The sequence below is a fragment of the Tamandua tetradactyla genome, chromosome 5 (genome assembly GCF_023851605.1).
Source record: "Tamandua tetradactyla isolate mTamTet1 chromosome 5, mTamTet1.pri, whole genome shotgun sequence".
Lineage (NCBI taxonomy): Eukaryota > Metazoa > Chordata > Mammalia > Pilosa > Myrmecophagidae > Tamandua > Tamandua tetradactyla.
Genome location: NC_135331.1, coordinates 72,282,509 through 72,298,791, shown reverse-complemented (window position 1 = coordinate 72,298,791; position 16,283 = coordinate 72,282,509). Strand labels below are relative to the sequence as shown.

Below are 16,283 nucleotides of genomic sequence, written 5' to 3'. Positions count from 1 at the left end.
TCATATCTCTAGTTGAATTCTGATCACTATTTCAACTTTTTTTTAACAGCTGTTACATGAGGTAATGCTGACTTTCATAGCTTCAGAGCTGTAGCTCTGAGCCTCAGATTTCACATACAGAACCAAAATTTCTGGGAACCAGGTTATATACAAATATCTCAGTATCTCAGAATTTAGAAATAACAGTCACGATTCCTGAATTTATGTGACTAACAATGTCTTTTTTAAAATTAAATATATTGTGCAGGAATATCAAGTATTTATTTTCAAGTTAATAAATTATTTCTTACTAAAAATATACATAATCTAAATTTTCATGATTTTACATGTATAATTTTATCAAATGCAAAATGTAGCAAAATACTAATAATGATATGAACTGTCAAGTCTCATGTCAAACCAGAATGGCTGTTTAAATCTGTGAAGATTTGGCAAAAGTATCAAATTATTTCAGGATCACAACTTTCCTTGATGTGTTTATTTCTGCCACTCCTCCCTTTAATTCTTGAATGAGAGGCAAAGTAATTATGACGTATACCAGGATGAGTTGCTCAATTAATAAAAGCACCAGAAAATCACATGGCTACTGATAGTGGCTGCAATGGTGTCAACATCTTTATATGTAGCTATTTTGAGGGGATTTAGGGGTGGGGAGTATCTAACCCTCAATTAACATACCTTTGGTTTTGTTGTGTATGTTTTTTCTTAATTGATCATGGAAATAGAACCATTCATATACTAAAATACATCCAAAAAGATCAGTGGATTTCAAATGAATCCAAACACAATTTTTTAGAAATAAAATCATTCAAAATAAAACAAAGGGAAGTGTTAAACAATATATTAGAAAGAATTGAAGAAAGAATCAGTGAAAAGGAAGACATATTTAAAGAAACTACCCAGTTGTAACATGAGTAAGCAAAATAGAAAATATGGAACATATTAAAAGATATTGCAGTTAGAATGAGAAGACCTAACATAGTTTTCAAAAGAGGACGAAAAGGGAGAAAAAAGAAAGGGGCCAAGGCTATATTTGAAGAGATAATGAATTATTTTTTATTCAATCTGGTGAAATCAATGAAAAGAATCCACATTTAGGCATATCATGGTGGAACTGCAGAGAAATAAGCAAAAGGCAGAGGTTAAAAGCAGGTAAACAAGAAAATTACATTACTCTAAAAGTGAATGGTTGCTACACTGGCAGTAGATTTATCAACATCAATAATGGAAGCCAGAAAACATGAAATCATTTTTTCAAAATGCTGAAAGAAAGTCACCATCAGAAAGGAATGGTGCTTAGACAGAAAACTCTTTTCAGTCTGAGATTAAAATTAATTTGCAGAAATATAATCCATATATATGATAATTCCTAAATTTTAGGAGTATTTCAACTATTTATTTAAAGGAAACCCTAACAGCAAGTCAAAAAAGTAATCAGATAAAATTGTTCCAAGATCCTATTCTTAAATTACCATTCAACTTTAGACTCAAAGTACACAAGAATACTTCAAGAATAACCACTTCATGAATGGTTAAAAAAGGTATAAATTCAAAAACAGTGGAGATAAAGAATGGAATTTAAAAAAAGAAAAATAAGCGAATAAAAGCAAAATTGCTCAATCAAAAATGAAGCAAGGCGGAAGAAAAAAGACACCCAGAAAAACTAGGTCATAAGGACAGATAAAACAGATGTATTACAAAACCTAACCTAAACTGCTATCTTCTATGTTTACATAATTTTTAAATACTTGCTATATTGCCGAAAAACATCTTCTATATACTTACAAGTATCTGGGAAAGGAATAATAAGCATGCTAAAATATGCTTATTAGAAAACCACAAGAAAAAGCATTGTAAATTATACATTTATGAATAAAAAATTAACATTCAAATTAAAAGATTAGAGGAAAAAGTTTTACAGAAGCCCTTTTCAATGGAAACTACAGTGGAAAGCCAAGAAAATGAACGGAATCATTTCAGGCAAAACAACCTATCTACTTAAATGTCTAATTAAATGTGCTTTAAAAACTGCTAAATCATTATAAAACTAAAGTTATTGTTATATTTTAAACATCCCTTACTGATTTATGCAGAAATGTGATTTTGAGTTTATGTATGAAACCTGACTTGATCTGAAGATAGAAAGGCTTAAGTCACTTTTAATGTCTGAACCAGTTCCTGAAGAGACAGACAAGTGACAAACCTGGGTAGCGAGAACAAGGAAACTACTTATATATCATGACTTTTACATACATCAACTTTTACAGGAGGTTGATTTCTGCCCTTAATATTTTGTTACCAGATGGCAAACAAAATAGTATTTTTATGCCATCATTGCTTCACCTTGCATATCTATAGTAGGCATTATTTACACAGACTATAATAGGAAGAGGCCACGGAAGTGTGCAATATTGTGGCTTCACTGTCAGACAACTATATATATATATATATTAATGATTTAAAATCATTAACAAAATTGAATCATAGATTATAAATATGAGTTTAAAATATAGTTTCTCCCTATTCTATATATTTTACAATACCACAGGTCATTTCTACAGACCCACAAGAAAATATTCCCTATAGTTCATATATTACTCTTTTTTTTATTGCTTTTATTTAAATCAGTATTTCAAAGTCTCTTAGAGTCTACTATTTCAAGTGATCCAAAAACATCATCATTTCATTAACACACCTGTAAGGCTACTGGTATTTTAATTACAAACTAATCATTATTTTCTTTCACAATCTCAAAGCATCTAGTTTGTATGAATACTTTTATTCATAAAACTTCAAATTACCTGGTACTTAAAGATGTCTTCTTCATGTAATAGTTAAGTAGAGAACAATAAATGTGCTTTCTCAAATATGGCACTGAAATTACAAAATTACAATTCCAAATCAATCTTGTTGGCAACGTATATTTTAAGTATGTAATGACTTTTTATATTCAAGTAAATGTATCTTTTAAAATAAAGTAATTTAGTATATATGTTTTAATTTCAAAACTTTACTTACAGTGCTTGTTTTCCATGTAGCAATAGAAAAATATTTTCAAAATAGAAGTAATTATAAAATAGTTTTTCAAAATTGCCACAGAAATATTAGACAAAAATTAAATTCCCTAAATAAGCTTGAAGAGTGACACTTTAAGTCCAACTTACTAAAATAAATAAATAAATAAGTGTCAGTCAGGCTATATAAAGTATTGTAAGAAATGAAACAATATTATCATGATACTCTTTAACTTATAAGAATAATTTATTGAGACCATCCTATGTTCTAGGCATTGAAGATACAATGACAGGAAAAAGTAAATATCCAATCTCAAAAAACTTCTAGTCAACTGGCCAGAGAAACTACATTCTATTTAGGCTTAACAATTGTGCAGACATTTACAAAAATTTTTATTCTCTGAGTTATCCTCATCTGTTACATGGGGATTAAATACTTTCCCTGTCATCAAGACTATGCAGATCATGAGTTAATTTCTCCCTGTGACTGTTGACATATAAATACAATTGTGTGTTTGGTAGTGAAAATTATAAAAAATAAAAACCAGATGTAATCCAAGTTCAACAGAGTTTCTAAGATCCATTTTTAAAAAATCACCGTTGGGAACTTGAGGAAAAAGTAATCAAAATGAACCCCACTGATCCACATGGACCAGGAAGCAAATCTACATAAAACAATATCTTATACCTGAAAAGTCGGTATTATGTAGGAAATTATCTAAACTATCTCTATTAAAAGAAGGAGGAAATTAAGATTTGGAAAGGTTAAAGTGATTTGCTTAAAGATATAATGTGTCAATGGTAGAGCTGGAGATAATTTCAAGGTCTCTTGATATCTTTTCAGCACCTTTTCCAAGGATAATAAGAAAATGGCCTGTCAGCGTTGCACCGGTCAAGTCCTCGGTACAAGTCACTAACCTTTCCCACCGCACCAGGCCATTATCATTCTCAGTGAGATGTCGCCGCCATCTACTTCTAATTCATCAGATTTGAAAGACAATTTTGTTTTACATCATATTTACATGTACACAAATACCGAGCTGCAGCAAGGGAGGGAAACAGGAGCAATAGGGGAAGCAATTGCTTCTGCGAGCACATTCTCTAAAAGTGACTCTTTTTCAAGAATTTGAAAAGTATATATTGACAAAACGTTCAATAAGACTGAATAAAAGATGTTAGAGGAAGCAAGCACTGTAAAAACAGTATCAGAGAACGTGTGGAAAGGAATAAATTCAGCAGGCCTCAGTGCTCGTCTTTGAAAACCCTGCTTACAAGGTCTCTGGCTACTGACTTGGGAACTTTATTTCAGGAGGATTCTCACTGTCCCCAAATCTGATAACACTGGATTACTATGCCTAATGTGTTTGTACAAACAATACGTTTATGCTGAGTATCGGGTTTCCTTCGGGGAGTCTGGAATTTTGGTACATGCCAGCAGAGGGTACCTATGTGTCTTGCTTGAAATAAAAACCCAGGACACTTTCTGGTTAGAATTTTAATAAAGAAATTTCCTGGTGAGCATTTAACATATGTTGCCACAACCTACTGCTGGGGGGAATAAAGTGGTCTTGTGTGACAGCACTGGTGAGGGCCTGAAGCTTCCTCCTTGTTTCCCCCAGTCATTGTCCCATGCACCTTTTTCCCCTTGGCTGATTTGCCTACATATTCCTTGGCTGATTTGCCTATATGTATTATTTAAATATGAACAAATAATAAATATAAATAGTTCAATATAAATATTTCAAAATTGACCCTGTCTAGGCTGAAAGAAGGAATGAAGTCTTGAGGCATGCAACCAGGTGGATGAATCTTGAGGACAATGAGATAAGTGAAATAAGCCAGAAACAAACAAACAAACTAAATATCATAGTGATTCAGTAATATGCACTAACCATAATCTGCAAACTCTGAAAATGGCATTTGAGAACACAGGTTATCAAGTGAAGGCCTATTTATTGTAGTTTCCCAGATTGTAAGCTCTTATAACATCACAGCTAAGCTGGAGTTGTAACTGTTGTTTCTAAATCTTGAGATGCCGAGCTCCTTGTGTTTAACCTGGTCACTCCCTGGAACTTTGGGTATTTGTATGATACTTGAGACAAAGAGCTAGAGTTCTGAAGCTATGAAAGTCAAGATTACTCCATATAGCAACTGCTAAAAACTCTGAACAGATGATCAAACTTCAATTAGAGATATGAATGAAGCTGATCCAGTAGGACTAAGGTAAATTAGACTAAAGGGTAAATATTTAAAATGTCAACTTCTGCGTGAGCCCAAAAGAAGAGATGTTTATTTGGTGCAAATTTTATATTTTTGGTAACACACTATCTAAGCTAACTTGCATGGTAAGCTTATTTGAACATCATAATTACATGGAACCATGAATAGGGAATGCGATCTTGTTGGTTTGTACAGCTTAGTGTGGTGCCCGGATATATCCCAGAGTAAGCTGGACAGAAGATTAAAAAGTATCAGAAAGTCCCCTTGTGGAACTGGGGGAAAATGTGTAAATATTCAACGTCCCAATCTGGAGAAGGACTGATACTCTTGCAAGCATTGGGAACCACTTATTTCATGGAGCAGGCCCTCAGTCTTGAGGATTGCCCTTCTGAAACTTATTCCTGAAAAGGGAAGTTAGGCCTACCTATAATTATGCCTAAGATTCAAACACAGTGAACCTGTTGCTCAGATGTGGCCTCTCTCTCTCTCTAAGCCCAACTCTACAAGGAAAATCATTACCCTCTCCCCTACGTGGGACACAACATCCAGGGGAATGAGTCTCCCTAGCAACGTGAGACATAACTCTCAGGAATGAGCCTGGCCTTGGCACCATGGGATCAACAATGCCTTCCTGACCAAAATGGGGAAAAGAAATGTAACAAAATAAGCTATCAGTGTCTGAAATCTTTCAAATAGAGTGAATAGGTTATTCTGGAGCTTACTCTTATACAAGCTTCAGCTAAATATTGCTAATTGCCATGGTTACCCTAACCCCAACCAACATCATTCCTATTAACCCTAAAGAACACCCAGGGCCCTATCTGAGCTCCTACAAAAATTTCACTCTCTAAGTTTACTTTCCAGATACTTAAAACTTCCAGATGGTTCCTAGGCCAGATAAGTCCCAAAACACAGAGTTACCAGTCTCTCCAAGAGCATCACCCATACCCTACACCATAATGTCAACACTCCTTTTCAACGTGAAGATGTTAGAACAGTCATTGCCCAAATAACACTGAAGACTGGAAGAAGGATCAAAGGAGCAGGAGGAGTTGCAAGAGAGAAGATAGGATTTAACAAAAGAGCACAAGTACTGAAATATTATATTGATATTTCTTTTTAGTCTCCAGTGACTTAGAGCAATAAGAAGGAAATACCTGAAATCGTGGAACTGTAACGCATACCATACATACTTTGAAATTTGTTCTATAACTAGTTGTTTAATGCACTTTGAAATGCATTGCTTTTTTGTATATTTGTTATATCTCACAATAAAAAATGTGAAAAAATTAATACCCTTTCTGCTATGAATGAACCTATCTATTTACCTATCTATCTCTATCTAAAACATTTAGGCCAAATAAATAAATTTGTCATCCAGAATGCAAAGTAACTAATTATTTATAAGAAATTGATATTTTACAGTAGAAACAACAAGAGATCAAAATTAAAACAGTCTGACATTCTGACTTCATCATTTTTTAGCCCATTGTTTAATCCCCCTGATTCTTAACTTCTTAACAACCACATATAAGAGATAATAATAATAATCTCTCTCAAATCTTTGGGGAAGAATAAATGTGTAGTATATGATAGTGCTACAGTAATGAGAAAACATGATACAAAATACTGGATTGTTGTTACATTTTACATAGCTAATTATCCTTAATTATGAGTAATCATATTGGTCCTCACCAATATAATGGCTACTATGTGCAAGACACTAGAATGATTTACACATATTTTTATTAACTAGCAAAACATCTGTAAAAAGTGAATATTACTGTTTTCATTTTCCAAAGGAGAAAACTAGGGCTCAAAACATTTCTTATACAAGTGGACACAAATGCAGCAGTGGCAGAATTTAAGTCAAGGATATTGGTACCTAAACTGTTCTAGTTTGCTAGCTGCCAGAATGCAACACACCAGAGATGGATTGGCTTTTAATAAAAGGGGATTTATTTTGTTGGTTCTTCAGAGGAAAGGCAGCTAACTTTCCACTGAGGTTCTTTCTTACGTGGAAGGCACAAGATGGTCTCTGCTGGTCTTCTCTCCAGGCCCCTGGGTTCCAACAACTTTCCCCAGGGTGACTTCTTTCTGCATCTCCAAAGGCCTGGGCTGAGCTGCTAGTGCTGAGATGAGGAATGCTGAGCTACTTAGCTTTGCTACATTGCCATCTCTCATTTAAGCACCGCAGCCAATTAAGTCAAATGTCACTCATTGCAGCAGACACGCCTCCTAGCCGACTGCAGATGTAATTAGTAACAGATGAGGTTCACATACCATTGGCTTATGTCCACAGCAACAAGACTAGGTATGCTCACCTGGCCAAGTCGACAACTGAACCTAACTAACACACTAAACCTACATTAAAATTTTCAAAATAGAGTTCAGTCATATCCCACTAACTGTCAGTAATATAGCTCCTAAAGAACAGACAGGAAAAAGCTAACCAGGAGTCTATTTTTTGTGGTATTAAATGGGAAATGTTAGCATACAGTACACATTAACCACAAGATCCAATGAATGTCCTAAGATGTAAATAAAACACAGTAAGACTCTGAGTAAGTGACAAATGATCATGTTAGGATGTAAAGTACTTAAACCATTGCTTCCTGATCATCAAGCTGCTAAGGGAGTAGTAAACTCATTACTTGCATGCAGTAGCAGGGCCTCTCTTAGCACCAACCATACTCAAGCAGGACATCTCTTGTTGATACACAGCATGCTTTTTGGAGGCTTCACCTTATCCTGACATTCAGCAACTATATCCAATCTTTTTTCATACACTGCTTTATAAAAAGTTATGTATTTAGAGAAGTGAATAAAAATTTTTGCTATATAACAATCTGCTATATAACAAAGAACATTTTTGAGGAATACATCAAAAAGTCTGCCCACTCGGGGAATACATTAACCCAGGAGACATTTGGTAAAATTTTTTTTTTTTTCAGATGATGTCTTAAATGTCATACATCAATACAAAAGTTGGTGTCATTGAATAACACACTTAAATAAACAATAGAAAACTGAGTGAATTTCTGTTCAAGGCTAAGGGAAGACAGAAAATATTACTGATATTTTATCAAAAAGAAAACATACAAATGTTAAAACACAGATACTTCTATGGAATCTTCTGTTATCCAGATTATGGTTTTTAGAGGGAATCAATAGATAAAATATAAAAATAGAGAGAATTTATTCATTTTGTCAGTAACATTTTATGATTAAAATAATGTAAAGTATGTATTGAATTCTAGGTTCATTTAAGGAGAAAAAAAGTGAATATACACTCTAGGCAAATGAACACACAGTAAAATTACCTTTTTGAAACAGAATGTTCAATTGGAAACATTGTTTTTGTACTTTAAACATTTCCTAGTCCTCATTGCAGTTAAAGAGCTTAGCTGAATCTCTGCCATCAATTATCCTGGGATAGTTCAGATAAATAGTCTAAAGGCAAATATCTTTTAATATTTTCAATTGTCTTCTTTACCTAAATTAAATTTCATTTAAATTATCCTGGTTTTCCTTTACATTCTTTAAAAAAAAGAAAAGAAAAGAAATTGCCTGCTTAACACAGGGAAAGACATATTTTAGCCAACAGAAAACAAGTCAGTGGCTTTACTTACTCTTTACATAGAATTTGACCACTTGAATTTTTTTTTTTCTTCGACAATATATACAAAGTAAACCTGGGGATGAGATCAGAGGTGTGAATAGATTACCAAATGGGAAAACAGAGTCACATGTGGGATCTGGGTGAAAGAGGAGCCAAAGTATGTAACAATCCTTACACAGATAACAAGCTGAGACTAAGGAAGCTAAGCAGGAATGCCATTATTTGGTCTGCCTCAGTGTGTGTAAGTGAAGCCTAAAATAATAAAATGAAAGGCATTTTGCCAAAGTTGTAAACTCACGTACATGATAATCAATAATGAATTCAATTAGACCAAATATAATATACTTTAATCTATTGGGAGGGAGTCAAACTTAGAAAAATTTGTATGTATCTTTTAATTTGCTGTATTTCATAAATGAAACACATTCAGGATGACCCTTGCCTCTGAACTGCAGCATTTCTCTAACACTGCTGTTTAAGAGTATCAATCTGTCAGAATTCCAGTCTATTCATATCAAATCCAGTCAATATGTTTCCTAATTCCACTTCTAATAGTGTGAGCAAGGTTTTGGCTCTGGGGTGCTTAATAAATATTTGCACAGTGATTACAGAAAAAAAAATCATAGTTATATCTTTCTAGAATATCGAAAACCATAGTATCCCTTGGCTTCCTTTGCAAGAATTATTTAATTTGGCAAGATTATCTTCACTTTGAATTGTAAAATACATATGCTTTTAAATATTCATTTAGAAATAATCTGTCATTAAAATTGGTTCCACAAAATTGGCAGAGCTGCTTACATAATTTGTATTCTAGAAGAATTCATTTGAACTGAGACTCATAAGACTGCAAGTAACAAGTAGATTCCACCCATTCCACAACATTTCAACATCACGCAGGCATTAATTCTTATTTTCTAAACTTTTTAATAGAAAGTGCAAAGGGAGCCCAGGTGTCTAAAATCACTGTAATTAGTAATTTAATTACCTAAAAATGAATGTTTACCTGGAAAAATATCTAAAAGCTTAGCCAATATTAATTACAGGCAATCAGGATGATTTTCCCCCTTTCTTTTTACTCATAAACCCAGTGTACACACACACACACACACACACAGACACACACATATGTAATCTTTAACTTTTCTCATATATGACATCTGTCACTAGGGAACCTTTCACAGATTGTCAGAAAATATTTCAAAAGCCATTTTCAATTTGTGTATGAATAAATAGTTAAACTTGCACTGAATACAAAATACCCATAAATTTAAAGTAGATATTAGCAACATAAAAAAATCATATTTGTGACAATCCAATTGTGATTGTTAAAGGTACAGAAGATGGCAGAATGGAGTCAGGGAGCAGAAGAAAAGGAGAATAAAGAGGATAGGAGCTTTATCCTAAATATGGAAAAATCTAATGACAACTCTGTGCAGAAGGCACCTTCTTATAGCACTGTCACCACATGGTTATAGGAAGGCGGGAAAGAACCAAAGGACACTTAGCCTCACCTACAACCAGCCATGAGATGAGAGATGGGTTTTTGTTTGTTTCCCTTTTAAGTGTTTTTATTTAAAAAATTAAAAAAGACTTTATTCTTAGAAGTAACGCATAAAAAAGCATATTTTAGGTTATCTCAACAGCAATCCATCAATAAATTATTTAAATTGCCTATAATTCAAGTGTCCAGAGACAGACACTATTTGCAGTTTGATATACTTTCTTCCAGTCTTTTTTCTATGTATGTGTATATACATATAAACATGTACAGGTATGTTTCTATGTATATATACATAGATAAAAAACTAATTTGCACTGTACTGTGAATATAATTTTGCACTTGGCATTGTCACTTAAACACAAAATACTATAGGGAAATGCTCTTATAAGTATCCTTTAAAAACACCATGTTTAAGAGCTGCATTATATTCTGTCACATGGCTTCACCATAATTTATTTAGCAATTCTTCCATTGTAGAATATTTTGGTTGTTTCTAGCTTTATATTTGCATAGTTAGTAATTAACATCTTTACCATGAAGATGTATCTGAATTGTCACTACATCTCCTAAAGACAGACTCTTAAAATTAGATGTCTAGGTCAGAGGATATCAACTTTTTAAAGGCTGTTGATATATATTGCCAAACTGCTTTTTCAAAAGATTGCACATATTTATACTTGATTCAGCAGTTTATGAAAGTAGCTCCTTTTCCATCTCTAATTTTATGTTTCAAGGTGTTGCCCTCAGCAAAATTACCAACTGAGGTATTTTTAATTCCATTGCAATTTATAATCCCAATATTTAGTTTTAATGTCATAAACTGAAAGACATCAGATAGCACTTTAAAATGTACTTACAATTATGTTGTTGCCTCTAATCTGCAGTGGATATTTAAGGGCTAGGAGTACCTTGATCAAAGTTTATCATAACACAATCTAACTCAAATCTAGCCCCAGAAAGAACACACATGCATACTCAATACATTTTTGCCTGCATACTCTCAAAAAAAAAACAAGAGAGATTAGTAATTTTTCAAGGTCTGTTAGGTGCAATATTAGGTTTTGGCCTCACAGTTCCATGACTTCAAACCCCACATCTTTTTAAGATATTGCTTCTTTTCTTTTCTTCTGGGGACACTCTCGAAAATAGAGATGAGAGGAGAGAGGCCCTGACACTGTGGGGCCAACTGCTTTTTCTTTCCTTTTTCTTTTTCTGACTGCTTTTATAGCTCTTTGTTCCTTTCATAAATTTTTTTTTGTATGCTGTATAGCAGGGTCACATTTCATTACTTTTCCATTTGAGTATCCCATTATTGCAGCATCATTTATTGAATTTTTGTTTGTTTCACAGGAAGTCCATGGACCAGGAATTGAACCTGGGTCTCTGGAATGGCAGGTGAGAATTCTACCACTGAGCTACCCTTGCATCCCCCCTCTTTTGGTATTTTTTATGAACCATTTTACTACCCTCCCCTATTCCTTTGTGTGTTGATACTTGATGGTCAATGACTCACTCAGGTGGGCTTGGTTGGCTCCGCCCTTCTCTGTAGAAGACTAGCTCAGGTGGGGTCCACTGGCCCCCCAGATGCTGTTTACTGCTGTTCTTCTCAGAAATAAATTTCACCTTGAGGCCTGAGCGCGTTTTGGAATTGCTGTTTGCTCAGCCAGCCAACGCCCTAACTCTAATATAATTCATTTTTACTCTGTTTTCTGTCTCGGGCAGTGACTGACACAGAAATATTATTATTATTATTATTGCTTTTTTGATTATATGGTTATCATTCTATTTGATTATATGAATTATTATTCCATTCTATCATGTGATTATATTTTCTTACTATTCTATTTGGCCACAGTAATGTATAGCAAAACTTTTATAGACAAAATACATACTTTTGAGTCCTACATTATGAAATTAAATTTGTGCTCCAAAAATTGCAAAGCAATCTGATACAAAGCCTCACACTTCCTTAGAAAACAGTAACTTTTTGGTCAAATCTGTTTATCTCTTCTCCATCCCATAACCCAAAGAAAACCAAAGTAGAAAAAATTTCAGTATTATACATGAAAACAAAGAGAATAGGAAGAAAGGAACCATAATCAAGAGATTTCAAAAGCTGTTAGAAGACAATAAATATAAATAAGTTCTTGCATGAACTACTTCAAAGATGTGAATCTTGTACAAAGAGTCAATAATAGAAGAGTGTGGGGGGGAAACTACTATTGCACGCTATGCCTATATTTAATCAGAAGACAACATAGTACCACAGATATACTAGGAGTAAATAATTGGGGAGGCAGAGGAGGTTTGGATTTCCCATTTGGTGAGGGTGTGTTTATCTGTTATTTTTGTTTTTGAAGCAGTTACAATTGTCTAAAATTGAGAATGTGGTGATGACTGTACAACTAAGTGAGGATACTGTGAGACATGGATTGTGTATTTAAGACATTAACCATGATGCCCAATGGCTGGAGGTGGCCAAAAGTTGCAATGATTGAAAAGCAGAAAGATGAACTGTGGTGTGTACATATCATGGAATATTGTGCACTTAACAAAAGGGACGAAGTCATGAGGCACGCAACGAGGTGAATGAACACTGAGAACATTATAATGAGGAAACTAAGTCAGAAGCAAAATGCCAGATATCATATGGTCTCTTTTAGAAAATACTTTTAGGAAAATCGGGGCTTAGATTGTAAGTCACATTTATTCCTGAGTTTTAAGCATTATTTCTAAATTCTGAGATGCTGTGCTATATGTGTATAACCTGTCATTCCCCTAGGACTTTGGGTACCTGTGTGACACCTAAGACTCAGAGTTGGAATTCTGCAGCTCTGAAAGTCAGTATTGCTACATACAACAGCTGCTAAAGAAACCAAAATAGAGATAAGTCTTCAATTAGAGACAAGAAAGAAGCCGATCTGGTTGGAACTAAGGTACATTAAAATACAGGGTAAAGGATGATAGCATGTGTATTTTAGAACCTTACCTACTATATGAGACCAAAGGAAGAGAGGTTTATTTTGTTCAAACTCTAAATTTTCTGTAGCACACAATCTAACTCAACCCACCTGGATAGCTAATTTAAACAACCCAAACATAAGGAGCCCAGAATAGGAACGAAGTCTTGTTATTCAATATAGCTTAGCATAATACTGAAGTACATCCCAGAGTATGTTGGGCAGAAAACTAAAAAGTACTGGCAAAGTCCCTTGAGGGACTGGAGAAAAAATATGGAAATATTAAGTTTTCCCACCTGGGAAACCCCCATCCTCTCTCAAACACTAGGGACTCTCAAGTTAATAGATCAAGCCCCTGATCTTGAGGCTTGGTCTTATGAAACATTTCTGTAATGAAGGCACTAAACCTACCTATAAATACACCTAAGAGTTACTTCCAGAGAACCACTTTTGTTGCTCAGATGTGGCCTATCTCTTTCTAAGCCCAACTCTGCAAGGAAAATCATTACCCTCCCCCTTCATGGGACACAACGTCCAGGGGTGTGAGTCTCCCTGGCAACATGGGACTTGACTCCTACGGATGAGCCTGGCCCTGGTACTTTGGGATCTACAATGCCTTCCTGACCAAAGCGGGAAAAGGAATGAACAAAATAAGCTATCAGTGGCTAAGAGATTTCAAATAGAGTCAAGAGGCTATTCTGCAGGCTAATCTTATGCAAGCTTCAGCTAGCTATTGCTCATTGCCATGGTTTGCCAAATCCCAACCAACATCATTCCTGTTAAACTTAAATAACATCCAGGGCTCTAACTGAGATCCTACAAAAGTTTCACGTACTAAATGTACTTTTCAGAAGCCTAAAATCTCTAGATGTTCCTAGGATAGATAAGTCCTGAAACTCAGAGGTGCCTGTCTCTCTGAGAACATCAACTAATTCCATCCCCTTATCCTATATTTCACACCCTTTTCAGCATGAAAAAAAGTTAGAATGGGCATAACCTAAATATCCCGAAAGAGTGGGAGAAGGATCATAGGAGAAGGAGTTGTAACAGAGAAGTTGGGATTTACAAATGAGTATGACTACTGAATCATTATTTTGATATTTCTTTTTGGTCTCCAGTGTCTTGGATGAGCTAGAAGGAAAATTTGAAATTGTAGAACTGTAACTCATGTGAAACTTTGAAATCTGCTCTATAACTACTTGCTAAAATGTACTTTGAAATTTAGTCCTTTTTTGTATATATATATATATATTTCGTAATAAAAATATTTAAAAAACTGTTAGAAGACAGAAAAGGATGGAAAAATAGTAACTGGATTAGCAGAACTGAAGATACAACTTAAGAATTTGCAGAGGAAGATATGCAATAAGAAATATGTTAATCTGCCCTATAGGATGCTAAGACAGTCATCACTTGGAAGCAACAGGTATTATGGAAATCAAGGACGAATTGCATGGGACTTTTGGCTATACACCACTACTTTTGATATTATATATTTTCTTTATGATTTAATACAAAATGTTATCTAATTCCAATTGTTTTTTGTTTGTTATTTCATTCATGTGTGATTTAACATTATTTAAAAATTTAATTTTGATTTAAATGAAAGTAATTTAATTCAAATATGATGTAGTTAGAGCACATACGTTACTGGAATTTAATTCTTTTAAATTTGTTTAGGCTTGCTTTATGAGCCACAAAAGGGCTCTTTTGATAAATCCTGCATGTGAGTCTGAACAAAAATGTTTATTTTGCAGTTTTTGTGTTTCGTGTCCTATAAATGTCTATTAGATCACAATACTAAATGATTCTATTAAAATAAACTCTGTCCTTACTGATATTTTTGTTTGCTGCTCTATTCACTCGCCAAGAAAAGGGTTTAAAATCGCCAACTATGATTGTAGATTTGACTATTTATCTTTCGGTTTCAGCAATTTTGGTTATCATGTTTTGAAGGCAAAAAAAAAAAAAAAAAAAAAGAGAGCGAGAGAGAGACTGGATGAATGTCTGTATAGAGGTTCCCTCCTCTGACTATAGAACAAGGAGACCTGAGATTTATTCCTCGCCTCTCTTTTCTCACTTCCTCCTGGTATCTTCAAGAAGAGACTGGCTATTTATGTCCTAGAGAAATTAAACCAGAGTATCTCAGACTCAAGAACCCAGATGAAGAGCTAAACCACGGGAATTAAGTGAACGTCTACATACTGAAAAGCAGGAGTCTCATTCCCTTCCTGTACCTTCTATTTGCCATCCCTGGTACCCCTGAGAGAAAGAGAGGACATTAGATACTGAAAAGGTAAAGGCCAGCTCATCACCAGACCATCCTGTAGTGCAGCTCACTAAAAAACAAACCTACCTAAGCATATAGCTATAAATCTAGTGTTTCATTCTTAAAATGGACATATAAGGATTATTAGATATTGATATTAGATATTTTCACCACTAAAGAATAAAGCCAAAACAAACATCCAGAAAAAGGTTGAGCAGGATGAAACAGAGACAGTATAGAGAGTGTAAGTCTTCAACAAAGCAGAGTTAATATAGTATATCCATAAATCAAGAAGGTGATATCATAAAATAGAAACAATCACAGACTAAAGAGTTCCTAGGAATTAGGAAAATGATAATAGAAGATAAAATCAAAGAACTCACCAGAAACAAAAAGAAGTGGGAAATAGGAAAAAAAAAAAAAATCAGAGAATTAATCTAGGATGGCCAACCTGTATCCAACAGCAGTTTCAGAAATAAAGACGAGAGAAACCAGGGGAGAGAAAATCACAATAAAAGCAACGGTAACAACAAGAAAATAAGCAAACTGAATAACCAGCTTTAAAAATAGATCAAAAAATTCTCCAAGAGGGCAGGCCACGATGGCTCAGCAGGCAGAGTTCTCGCCTGCCATGCCAGAGGACCCGGGTTCGATTCCCAGTGCCTGCCCATGTTAAAAAAAAAAAAAAGAATAA

General features: G+C 34.3%; 1 protein-coding gene across 13 annotated transcripts in view; it reads right to left on the bottom strand.

The window, feature by feature from the left end:
- The window catches only part of NAALADL2 (N-acetylated alpha-linked acidic dipeptidase like 2), a 1,514,274-nt gene that overhangs the window by 1,359,897 nt on the left and 138,094 nt on the right, over nucleotides 1–16,283 (bottom strand). For 5 of the 13 annotated variants that reach the window (XM_077161076.1, XM_077161084.1, XM_077161075.1 and 2 more), the window contains exons 4-5: nucleotides 8,867–8,929; nucleotides 2,802–2,874 (exon numbers count right to left, since the gene is read on the bottom strand). The exons of 5 other annotated variants lie outside the window; for them this stretch is intronic. The gene's annotated coding sequence lies outside the window, so the exon portion shown is untranslated. The remainder of the gene's footprint in view (nucleotides 1–2,801; nucleotides 2,875–8,866; nucleotides 8,930–16,283) is intronic. 3 more of the 13 variants (XM_077161080.1, XM_077161077.1, XM_077161078.1) reach the window with 2 other exon arrangements.